A 10,563-nucleotide genomic window follows, 5' to 3' on the forward strand; every position below is an offset into this window, starting at 1 on the left:
ATTGAGGAGGACAGAATGTCATCAGCAGTTCTACACAGCCAGAACTTGTATTCTAACCTTGGAATTCTGTAGCTGAGATGATGTCTGGTTATAAAAAAAAATTTAAAAAAAAAGTCCAGAACAACATAAAATATTTTTCAGATTATGCTTTTAAAAATAATGATTAACCTTTGTATTTTTTTTTATTTGAACATGAACCCTTAAAAGGGTTAAATTGTTCACAGACAACAGTAAACATTGAAAATAGATCTTTTGACTTAAAACAGAATTATTACGTAGGTTTTTCCACACCCACCAAAGTGAGAAGTGAATGTTCCATCACTGTCATGGACTCACAACTTGTGGCCACACCACTGTAACAGGAACAGGATAAGGTAAGAGGCAGCAAATAAAACTAATGTTTAACCTAATAGAAACAGCAAAATTATGACTGATTTATTAAGAAAGAGTTGCATTTTATTTCCCTCTTCATTAAATTCTTTCTCTGGTATTTTCCCCTTCCTAGATCCACATTCCATTTAATGATATATATATATTATCCTGTTTCTTGTCCCATTCAGAAGGACACCTACAGCACACATTCTGTTTCCACTTATTAGGGGTTTGTACTTATCTGGCCAAGCTTTTCCATTCGGAAGCAAGAGGAACCAGCTGGAAATTCAAACAACAGACCCAAAGCAAACCACAAATGAGTCCAGCCCAATGGAAGCACCTGCAGTGATTTAACATAACAATCTTGAGCCTGCCAAGAATTTTTAAAGTCCATCCTTTGTATGTCTCTTTTTTTTTTTTTCTTGTAAAATGACATTTCAGAGTAGGGATTTATTTACTGTGTTTGGTAACTTAACCTCCATAATAATGTATAAATGCAGATTTCTTCTCAGAAAGCCCCGCTAGAACCATTTTAAAGTCTCCCACGTCACACAAAGCCCGTGAACTTCTCCTGGAGACATTTGCTCTGAGGAGCAGTTGAGGAAAACACTGCCTTCACCAGGTTCCTTCTGCCCTTGGAGGCACCCAAAGCTTGGATGTGGATGTATAAGCATTGAGTAAATGCATCAGCTTGATTTTAATATGCTTTAGATTATTATTGAAGCTTACAGGAGACCAGCAGTAAGTTTTTGAGCCTTTTCTAGCAGCCTCTGCCACACTGAAATAAACATGTTTAATATCTGCACATTACATTATTCCATCATTTCATGCTGTATGAGTCTTACTGATATTTACCCTGTGGCTGTTAATAAAAATAGGTGTTTTTTCCTTTTGGCCAGTATGTTCTTGCCCCATCCTCTGCAGCTCACTGGGTTTACTGGTGCACCAGAAACCTCAACTACATTAAAATTTTCCAAGTTTCATGAAGGAATCAGTTGTGATCCACTTAGTCTCAAGTGATTTATTTATTTTGGCCGGGGTACATCTGCAGTTTATCACCCAGTTCTGTCCATCCTCATCCACTCCCCACCCTGCAGCTCAATAAATGTCTCATTTAAAGTGCTCCAGACACTTGTAAAACAAAAAAAAAAAAGTGTGGGTATTTTAAGGAAAGATTAACATAGAGCCAACTTTCATAACTAGGGACAGTGACCATTTTGCAAACACCCTTCCACTGGATGCCTTCTTATGGCTCTGATCCCTCCAAGTCTTAAATTTATATGCCACTTTATACAGAAGATTAAACTGAGCTCTTTACATAGTTTTGTCATGAAGTTACATGAACTCATTATTTTATCTGTTACGTTTTTTTAAAGGGCAACCCATTGCACAAACCTGGCTCTAGGAAAGCAACTCAGGAGGGCACTTACCTCAAAATAAAATAAAAAAACTCCAGCCTGACAGTGATTTCTTTCCCATCACTGCAGACAGGGACAATGCTGATGAGAAATTGTAGCTGTGACTGTTCCAGGAAAGCTCCCCAGCAGTGCTCCAGCCACACCACCATGGCCAGGTAGGATGGTTTCTTTGAACTGATAAACCTATTTTAGCAGGATATATAATCTCCTAACTTTCTAAAGAAGCCTTAGGAGTGTACATTAAAATAGCACGATTTTAAACCAAATCCTTGTATGTTTTACTTGGTTTTCTCCCCCTGTTCTTGCCATGTTTAGCCCTACTTTAATGTCGTTCCCTGCCATACCTCTTGTGATGGCTTTCAGATGCTGCTGGATGTCCTGAGCTGCAATAACCCGAGTATGGCTCACTGTTCTTCAGGAAACTCGTTTGGATGAGCTTGGTGATCAAGGTGGGTGTCATCTTTGACTGGGAGGAGGGATTTTACAGGAGGAGTAAGAAGATGGGCTGATGACATCAAACAAACCACCCAGCTGGTCCCATCTGACGTTCTTGGTGGGGTACCTGTGTCCCTCAGCCTATTTTAGGGCAGCACCAGCCCTCTTTCCTCTTTCTCCTGGTTTCCTGAGGGCTCTGTGCTGCTCTGCTCCCTGATGTCCCAGCACTCTGTGTTTCCTGGGAGTGGAAGATGGACTCAAGCACGAGAGGTAGGTGCAAGTAGGGCAGAGGACTGAACAATTATCAGAGGAGATTTTTATTTTCTAGGAGAATTATTTGGGTATGATAGTAATTAAAATGTTTGTGTATATGCAGCCTGTATGTCATGCTCATACTTTTCTCTTTTGAGGGATAAACTTCTAAGCCATTTGAATTATGTTTTTTTTATTGCTGTGAAATCTGAAATTAGTGAAGAACAGTTGCTATTTTTTTTTTTTTGCAGTTACAATAGAAAACAACAGGAGCAGAATAATAAAGAAAATACTTTGGTCTGTGATTCTTTTTTTTTGTTGTTTAATTGCAATGTCCTTGGTCAAATATTGAATTAGAGCTGTAATAGTTTCTGGGAGCTGTGGATTTGGGTTTTTTTGGCAGTTGAAACAACCTCAGTTCACTTCACCTGATGCCTTAAGCCTGGGATCTGCTGAAATGAAGTCTGGGTTCTTCTGAAATCGTTATATATATAAGTGCTACAAGATTGTATTAATTAAGATTGCATTTCCATCTGCTTAAAGGAGGATTATTCCCTTTAACAAAGTCTTCCTCTTGAAGGAGTTACCTTTGTATTTTATACCACTGAGCTGCTTTCTCTGTCCCCAGCTCCCCAGGAAACAGGAATATTTCGGGTCATTGGGGCAGGTGATGATGCCACATGGGGGACTCTGTATACTCTTACCTCCTGAATACACAGGCCTGCTTGCTGTAGCATTTGAGAATCTGCAAATATGTCTTTTTAAGTATTTGCACGGTGCCTTTGAAGCAAAGGTGCTTTCTTGAGGAGGTAAATATGCTCTGGCAGGGGGTGTTGAGCTGGGGCTGAGGTGTGCGAGGCAGGGGGATGCTCCTGAGGTTTGACAGAGGGAAGGAATTAGGAGATGGACCTGAAGCACTTGTTGCTCGTTTTTTGCCATAAATGAGGGCATTTGGGTTGGAAAACCCTGAACTGGGGGGAGATTTATAACCGTGGTAACTTGTAAGAGCTGGGCAAGTATCACGAGGTGTAAAAGAACGTGTGTCAGGGGTTCCCTTTAGCTGAGGCAGCAGCCAGGGGCGTTGGAGAAACAATATCAAGGGGAGGGAAAATCTTTTTTTAGAGCGATATTCAACCTCCTGCCATACGGGGGCACTGCTCGGCTGAGCAAGGGACGTGCAGCTCCTGCTGGTGCCTGCAGAGTGCAGCTTCTGCCCGCACAACTCCACGGCTCGCCTGGAAACTTCTGAAAATAGCCCGAATATCGAGGGAATAGTAGAAAACAACAGCTTGTTTTTCATCCCGTATTAGTTCATACCTCTCTGAGGCAAATCCCCCACCTGACTCTTCAGGGTGGTCAAATGAAACGTGGGCAGGTTTGAGTTTGCAGGGGTGAGCGAGTTGGCACAGAAAGTAGTTTCTTTTCTTTGATGTGAAGAGAAAAATCGACAGAAATCGTAAATTATAAGGAATTTACAAGAGAAATGGTAAATTTTACAGTATTTATAAGAGATAGTGCTCTTCCCTTTGTGTGTGCAATGGGAGTGAAGGGGGCTGAAGAGACACAGGTTCTGGTTTAAAAAGGAGGACCTAAAGGTGTGATTTTTTTTTAAGCCTTTTCAGGCATTTCTGTGGACTCTGAGCATTGAATGCTGTGTTCTTAACAAGAGTTGAGCAGAACTAAATTCAAAAGCACTCTGCTCGTGTGGGATAACTTAGATACCTGTTCCCAAAGCTGAATTAGCACCACTTGTAACACTACAAGTGACTTTGACCTGTGTTTTCAGTCCGTGTGAAAAGAAATGTGAGTGAACATGATGTGTGCAGCACAAAGCCTCCAGGCGTGTGTGCTTGCTTTCTGTCAGCTCAGTTTGGGGGATTTTGAGTTAAAATGGTTTGTGTTCTGGCAAGCTCTCCCCATATCCCTTTTGAGGGCTGAGCACCGCTCAGGGCTCCTCTTGTGAGGCCACGCAGATCTTCGTTGGTTGTGAAGAGCCAAAGGTCTGATTTTAAATGGTTAAGATGGGAATTGTGTTACATTCCAAGGAATACAAGGTGTGAAATGACCCAAGGCCCTGAATTACTGGAGTGATTGCAAGGCAAAGTGTGATTGATCTGGGGTGTGTCAGGTGGCGGCACAAAATCAGTCAGACAAGGTGAATCTGGAACTGTTCAAATCCTTTGTTGAAAAGCTACTTGCGATTGTTTAGATTAAAATAGCTATTAAATAGTTCCTTGGGTTTTCGTGCTGGGTGTGCTTTCTTTTACCTTAGTGCGTTAATTTTAAAAAAGCATTTTGGAGTAAGAGAAGCAAAGCGAGGCAGTGACTCACAGAGCCTCTCTGAGGAGGAGCAGAGCCCTGGGAGCCTCCAGGGTGCTGGTGCTGCCACGCAGAAAGGTCCAGGTGGTGGAGAAGGACAGGAGGATGTCATGGAACAGTCAGAAAAAAGACAGGAGCTGCTGGCCTGCCCGAACTTGTCAATAATTAAAGCATCTTAGCCATGGAAACCTGTTCATTTTTGCTCTCTAGGAAACTCCAGGGGAAGTGTTTGCAGCTTTGTTAGGAGCTGGGTGTTGGCACAGGCTGAGCTTGCAGCAGTGCTGAGCGTGGTGGACAGCACTCTGGAAATAAAGCAGCAGCCACAGGCCGGAGCTGTTCCCTCTCTCTCCCCTCTGGCATCATGCTTTGCATTTTTCCCTTTAATTTCGAAGCAAAACTATAAATAGGAGTTGGGAACTGTGTGGATGTGGTGATGGATATGGGGTTTGTTTGCTGTTCTCACCCACTCTCCTTAAAAAGGAGGGTTAAGCTTAAATTAAGAGCTAATGATGGAGCAGTTTGTCATCCCGTGCCATGTCCTTGATCCATTTCCAGCGTGTTGGCTCCATCCTCTGGACAAATATCCCTGGTTTCAGCAGGGCTGGGTCTAGCCCTTTGCGTGGATCTTTCACATTTTACCGTGAACACAAATACAATAGGCTCAAAATAAACTTATTTCTTCAAGCTGACTCCTTGGAATCCCTAAATGCCTACATTAATCTCTTATCTTCGCTTAGGAAAACATCTGTGCTGTTTTTTGGGGTATGTAGCAAGAGTTACACCTTGATATAGGTCCTCCTGATCCGAGGAGATAGTTCATATAAAATGAAGGATGAAAACAGCAATAAAAATTTTCTAAGGCTGATTAAAAGAATATGATTTATAGTCAGGACCCGGTTATAAATCTCATCAGCACTTGCTACAGTTATAGCTGTTGCTGCATTGTTGAAAGAAAGGTTAGTAAAGAATTAAGTATGTGGTGTTTAATTCATGTGGTTACTCACACAAGTTGCAACTGGCTTGAAAAATGCCATTGTTAGTAAAAGCAGGAGAATGGTGATACATATTTATAGTCATAAGGGTGTCTACCATGTAAAACTAAGTATAGTCCACCTTGGTTTGGGGTCTGAAATGTGTAGGACGTGTCAAAGTTTTGGCAGGGTAACAACAGCTGCTCCTGGTGGCAGGAATTTGCTCCAAGGCCTGGTACCAGTTCAGTGATTCAGCTTCAGCCTTGGGTTTATTTTACTGTGTTATAACTTCATACGGTGTGCCTGGCCTTGATGTGATTTTGGGTACTGTCCTAAGAGCCCCCCAGCCCCCCAGATTTAACCTTTCTGGGTTGTTTGTAAGCCTGTGGGTGGTGGGTGTGAAGAGCACTGGAGGACAAGCAGGAGTTTCTCTGTGGCACACCCCGATTTTTAACTCTGTCACTGGGCTGATCTTGATCCATAACTCCCAGCATATTATTCCCAGGACAGGTGATCCCCCATCCTTCTGCCTTTGGCTTCAGAGGTTCCACCCCACTTCTGAGAAAAACACCTATTATTAAATGTTTGGGGTTTTTTTTAATTGTTACTGCAGTTTTCAAGATACTAAAGTTGATTGTGTGTCCAGGCAAACATAAACACCGAGTCAGGGCAGGAATATCCAGTGTACCATGTTATCTATAGGCTTTTGTTTGCTGAATCTTCTCCCAGTGACTTCTTTCCTTTAGGTTTATACCTATTTTTTCCAATTCCAAACGATTGTTGGGTAGTTTCTGCTTGTGAAACCCTCAAGGAGATGTAATTCTGTCCCTGCCATGATTTGAAAAATGAGTAAAGCTCTTATATTTTCTTCCTGAACCTGCTTAGGTGTGATACATCTAGTTTTGAGAGCAGTGGACTGTGGCCAGCTGGTCTTGCCCAGCAATTTCTGCCTCTCACAGGGGTACAGTGCAAGGTGCTGATGGGCACCAGCAAATTCACAGCTCTAGGGAAGCTGTGCAGGGAAAATAATCCTCTCTCCATCTGCTTTGTGCTCTGAAAAGGGGTTGACTTGCCATGCCACAGAATTTTGAGGCTGATTTTTTTTTTCCCTGACCCTGGGAAGAATTTGAGGTTGTGAGGCTCTGGCTGAGCTGGAATAAACCCCAATTTCTTGGCTGGCTCTGCAGGGTTTGGGGATTTTTTGGCCTCTGCATTGGGATCCCTGGCCAGGGCTGGCCCCAACACCAGTGGCTCCTGTGCCTTGCTTACAGGCAAAAGGGAATGTGCTTTTAAGGATTGCAAGAAAATCCTGCTGAGGGTGCCTTTGGGACAATCTGGGGGCTCTGTTTGACACCCGCCCTTCATTGGGTGGGTGTTAATGCCTCCTGGAGGGGGTGTCCCCTCTGGGACCAGGCAGCTGGTGATGGAACCTCCTACCCTGGCCCTTGGAGCTTGGCATGGCCATGCTGCAGTCCCCAGATTCCTGAGGGGGGAGCCCACCTGTGTGCCCCAACTTGTGTTGCTGGTGGCAGGAGGAGGGGATGGGACACCCCGTGTGCCCAGTTGTGCTGGGTTTGCCAGGGACAGGGTGTGGGCTCAGTGCCAGGCCAGAGCCTTGCACGGGTTTATTCTTGTTCAGGGCAATGGGCAACTCTTGGTTTCAAATTTAGGAGCACAAATGTTTGAGAGAAGGAAACTGAGGTATTAGTGCACACACTTGTGCCATAACTGCCATAATTGTGGATGTGCTTCCTCAGCCCTCCTGCTCCACACAGATTTCTCTTTACTAAGCAGATTGTGAATCCTGTTCCTGTTGTCCAAGTGGAGTGAAACCTGTTCTAAATAACCCCGTGGGAGAATATTTCAGTTGTGATTTTTTTATTTTCTTTTGGTGATGAGCTTTGCCATTTAACATCATTAAACTCAATTACCACAATTAAGGTTTTTTTTTTACTGCTTTTATTGGATATTTTGAGTTGATTTACTTCAGCTCCTGAATGTGGAGGTTTGATGTTCCTAGTTTTGTCAACCTAAAAAACTCGAGCTCAAAAAAAAAACTTTGTGAGAGCTTCACAAATCCAAGGAAGAGCACTTTTTATTTCATCCTGAAGAGCCTGGAGTTGTTAGTAAACTAATGAGCTGTATAATTATAGCACAGGTTGACAGGCAAAGCTTTTGCAAATCGCTGCTCCCCAGTTGCTGTAGAGCCAGTGCTTTCTGCCCTGCTGCTCTGTGGAGGAATGGAGGGTTCAATTCCATGTGGGAATTGATTACATTGGCAAAAGTTCTTCTCGTAACATCTTTTCCCTTATAAATTTATTCTTTCCACACGCCCAGTGCTGATTCAGTTGTAGATGGTCCAGCCAGTGGCTGTGGAGGTGCATCTGCAGCATTTCGTGGTGTTTTGCGAGCTGAATCGTGGTTACTGTGCACACAAGTGTCCCTTTAGGTCTGTCTGTCTTGGCGTGCTCAGAGATGGAATTTAACGCAGAAAAAAAATCATCTCCAGAAAGTAGAGTTACTGTTCTAACCGGATTGAACTGCAGTTATAATTCGAGCCCCACCACTTGTGTGTTAGCAACTGTTTTCCTCCCAGCAGTAACCAGCAACAACCACAGGCATTGGGCTGTGTTTGATCTGATTTTGGGGAAAATTGTTTAGCAATTACTGCTAATCGCTGGCTGATACCTGCATAGCATCCAAGTTCAACTGTACATTTGCCTCGCACAGGGCAGACTTGCAAACATGATCTGGCACCCAAACAGGCCTGTGCTAGACTTGAAATTATTCATGTGTGCTTGGATAAGTAAACAAATAAGGAATTTGGAGACTTTCGAGATTATCGAATATTTTTAATTGGGTACCTGCCTTTTTTTTAACTTGGAGCCGCTCAGTATGGTCTTGAAACCAAGCTTTTAGGCTTTATTTGTTTCTAGGGTTGGTACTTGTAATAAATTAATGGATTTAATAAACTCAGAAGAGTCTTAAAAGGGGGAAATTCTTCTCCGGGATGATGGACGTATCCAAGCAAACAGGTCCTGAACACTTGGTCAGGTTGATGTCCCTGCAGAGCTGAGCTGCATGGCCATGATGGCTCAGTTCTGCTCCTCAGCAAAATATCCTTTCCTTGAATTATCCCTTTGAGGTTCCCAGGTCCCAGAAAAGGTGTGTGAGCCCTGGGAGGGGCACAAGTGCTTCTGTGTGGGGGTGACGTGAGGTGAGAAGCGAAGCGGCAGCGCAGGGGCCGTGCCGGCCCGGAGCTGCAGAGCATGGAAAATGCTCCGGATCTCAGATGTGTACGTTGAAATGGCCCGGAGGCAGCTTAATCTTATAGGGGAGGGATTGGCATCGTGCACAAACCCAGCAGAAATGGGCCTTGGCAGCGGTGGAGGCCCCGGGACAAGCTGTTCCCAACGGTTTATCGCTCGTGTGAGCTCGCACTCGCTGCACTGCTGACCCGGGGAATGTGCCTCCTGCTCTGGTCCCAGCCCGACAGCCCCCTCAGCCAGCCTTTATCCCAGCCTTCCAGGGGAATCCTCCATGGCTGCCTCCTGCACGGGGTTTGCTGTGGGAGGGGGGGCTGGAAACCCACCCTTGGAGTGGTGGAAGACGCAGTTGTGGGGCTGGAAAGGGGAGGAAAAGAGTGTAATGGAAATAATGCCTCCTCAAATACAGCTCATTCCCTGTTCTGTTTTTTTTCCAGGATGGGGTGGGCAGGTTCCACAGCATCCCCGTGTTCCAATCCACTTGGGCAGTTCGGTGCCTCAGGACTCGTTTCTGCCCCGGTTGCTCATGCTGAGATGTTGCAGTGGGTTATTGGGGAAGAGCTTAAAAGCTTTTTTGTTGTTCTTCTGGATGGTTTTTGGCACTGAGGGAACCTGCAGCTCTTGCAAAGCGTTCAGCATCCCTGAGCTGCAATGCTATTGTAACATCAGACCTCACTGGGGTTTGGCTTGGGGCTCCCATCCGGAAGGATTAAAATGCTTGTGTTAGACAGGAATGTTACCCTCGGTAGAAATTTCCATATAAAACCCTCTCCTTGTCCTTTCTCCATATATTCCCCCCGTTTGTCTCACCCTTATTTCTTTTTATGGCTGCTTCTGCTTGGCAAACACCACCCTGGTCGTAGCTGCGTGTCGGCCTTTGCAGGAGCTTCTGTGGGGCAATCAGGCTCGAAAAATTTAAAAAAAATGGATTCTTTTAGGCTTGTTTTTGGCTCTCTTGGGCTTTTCACCCCGTTGTCTGTGCCTGGTGAAGGCCACGTGCGAGCAGTGGATGGGGTGTGGGATGACACGGGGGGAACCCCACAGGCCTCTCCCGGTGCCTGGGTGGCCTCAGCAGTGGCTTTTCCCCGTGGGATGGGTCGCCCTGTCCCTGCGTGGGCTGTCCCGGTGCCGCCGTGCCAGGTGGGATGGCACTTGCACCTCAAGAGCCTGCTGAGCCCTGAGCTGGCAGAGGGCTGTGTGGTTGTTGGCTGCAGCCTCGGCGCCGCAGGGCACGATTTCAACCACGTCTATGGAGACCAATTTCAACATCAAAACAAACCAGCGTAAGTGGAATTTATATTACCTTTTAAAAAGGCGAGTCAACAGAGCTGAGGGCTCTGCTTCGAGGAAGCCTCTTGGGTTTGTTCAGGGAATTACTGCAAATATTTTACGTCCTTTCCGAGACTCCAGGCAACCTCGGGCAGCATCTGCCGAGGACAGCTGTTGAAATAGCCCAGGTTGTGTGGCTGGTCGGGGGATTTTGGGGCCTGTGGTGTGAGAAAACACTCTCCCCATCACCAAATATCCTAC

General features: G+C 45.0%; 1 long non-coding RNA gene across 1 annotated transcript in view; it reads left to right on the forward strand.

The window, feature by feature from the left end:
* The window catches only part of LOC108500671, a 6,368-nt gene extending 3,695 nt beyond the window's left edge, over positions 1-2,673 (forward strand). Inside the window, exons 3-6 of the long non-coding RNA XR_001875940.1 lie at positions 280-374; positions 600-771; positions 1,860-1,945; positions 2,154-2,673. This is a non-coding gene — a long non-coding RNA (uncharacterized LOC108500671). The remainder of the gene's footprint in view (positions 1-279; positions 375-599; positions 772-1,859; positions 1,946-2,153) is intronic.
* The last annotated feature ends 7,890 nt before the right edge of the window (positions 2,674-10,563 follow it).

Source organism: Lepidothrix coronata, unplaced genomic scaffold (genome assembly GCF_001604755.1).
Source record: "Lepidothrix coronata isolate B3197 unplaced genomic scaffold, Lepidothrix_coronata-1.0 Scaffold92, whole genome shotgun sequence".
Taxonomy (NCBI): domain Eukaryota; kingdom Metazoa; phylum Chordata; class Aves; order Passeriformes; family Pipridae; genus Lepidothrix; species Lepidothrix coronata.